This window comes from Ursus arctos, unplaced genomic scaffold, assembly GCF_023065955.2.
Source record: "Ursus arctos isolate Adak ecotype North America unplaced genomic scaffold, UrsArc2.0 scaffold_9, whole genome shotgun sequence".
In the NCBI taxonomy this organism is placed as follows: domain Eukaryota; kingdom Metazoa; phylum Chordata; class Mammalia; order Carnivora; family Ursidae; genus Ursus; species Ursus arctos.
The window spans coordinates 8496330-8498631 of NW_026623111.1; positions in this window are offsets into that span (position 1 = coordinate 8496330).

Sequence of the window (2302 nt, forward strand, 5' to 3'; positions counted from 1 at the left end):
GAGCTTCCAGGACAAAGAGAAACCAAAAGAATTTGTGATCACTAAACCAGCCCTGCAAGAAATATTAAAGGGGATCCTATAAGCAAATAGAGACACCCAAAGTAACATAGACCAGAAAGAGACAGAGACAATATACAGAGACAGGGACTTTATAAGTAATACAAATGGAACTAAACTAATATCTTTCAATGGTTACTTGAATGCAAATGGGCTAAATTCTCCAATCAAAAGACACAGGTTATCAGAATGTATAAAAAAGCAAGAGTCATCCATATGCTATCTACAAGAGACTCATTTCAGACTAAAGACACCTCTAGATTGAAAGCACAGGGCTGGAGAACCATTTATCATGCAAACAGACACCAAAAGAAAGCAGGGGTAGCAATCTCATATCAGACAAATTAGATTTTAAACCAAAGACTGTAGTTAGGGATAAAGAGGGACACTGTATCATATGTAAAGGGTCTACACCAAAAAGAAGATCTAACAACTATAAATATTTATGCTCCTAACTTGGGAGCAGCCAATTATACAAATCAATTAATAACCAAATTAAAGAAACACATTAATAATAATACAATAATGGTAGGGGACTCTAATACCCCACTCACTGCAATGGACAGCTCTCTAAGCAGAAGATGAACAAGGAAACAAGGGCTTTGAATGATAAACTGGACCAGATGGACTTCATAGATATATACAGAGCACTCCATCCCAAAGCAACAGAATACGCATTTTACTCTAGTGCTCATGGAACATTCGCCATAATAGATGACATTCTGGGCCACAAATCAGGTCTCAAATGATACCAAAAGATTGGGATTATTCCCTGCATATTTTCAGACCACAGTGTTTTGAAATTTGAACTCAATCACAAGAAGAAATTTGGAAGGAACTCAAACACTCGGAGGGTAAAGAGCATCCTACTAAAGAATGAATGGGTCAACAAGGAAATTAAAGAAGAATTAAAAAAAATTATGGAAACAAATGAAAATGAAAGCACAACTGTTCAAAACCTTTGGATACAGCAAAGGTGGTTCTAAGAGGGAGGTACACAGCAATCCAAGCCTTTCTCAAAACAATTAGAAAGTTTCAAATACACAAGCTAAATTTACACCTAACAAAGCTGGAGAAAACAGCAAATCAATCCTAAACCAAGCAGAAGAAGAGAAATAATAAAGATTAGGGCAGAAATCAATGAAATAGAAACCAGAACAGTAGAAAAGCTCAATGAAACTGGAAGCTGGTTCTATGAAAGAATTAATAAGATCGATAAACCCCTAGCCAGACTTATCAAAAAGAAAAGGGAAAGGACCCAAATTAATAAAATCATGAATGAAAGAGGAGAGATCACAACCAACACCAAAGAAATACAAACGATTATAAAAACATATTATGAGCAACTATATGCCAACAAATTAGGCAATCTGGAAGAAATGGATGCATTCCTGGAAAATTATAAACTACCAAAACTGAAACAGGAAGAAATAGAAAACCTGAACAGACCCATACCCAGCAAGGAAATTGAAGCAGTAATCAAAAATCTCTCAACAAGCAAGAGTCCAGGGTCAGATGGCTTCCCAGGAGAATTCTACTACACATTAAAAGAAGAACTGATACTTATTATTTTGAAGCTATCTCAAAAAATAGAAATGGAAGGAAAACTTCCAAACTCTTTTCTCTGAGGCCAGCATTACCTTCAACCCCAAACCAAACAAAGACCCCATCAAAAAGGAGAATTATATATCATCCTGATGAACAAGGATGCTAAAATTCTCACTAAGATGTTAACCAACAGGATCCAACAGTATTAAAAGGATTTTTCACCATGACCAAGTGGAATTTATTCCTGGGCTGCAAATGTGGTTCAACACTCACAAATCAATCAACATGATACATCACATTAATAAAAGAAAGGACAAGAACCATATGATCATCTCAAGTGATGCAGAAAAAGCATTTGACAAGACAGAGCACCCTTTCTTGATTAGAACTCTCCACAGTGTAGGGATAGAGGGAACATATTTCAATATCATAAGAGCCATCTATGAAATGGCCACAGCAAATATCATTATCAATGGGGAAAAACTGAGAGCTCTTCCATTACAGTCAGGAACATGACAGGGATGACCACTCTCACTGCCATGTTCAACATAGTACTAGAAATCCTAGCTTCATCAATCAGACAAGAAAAATAAATAAAAGGCATTCATATTGGCAAAGAAGTCAAACTCTCACTCTTCGCAGATGGCATGACACCTTATGTGTAAAACCCAAAAGACTCTACCCTCAAATTGCTAGA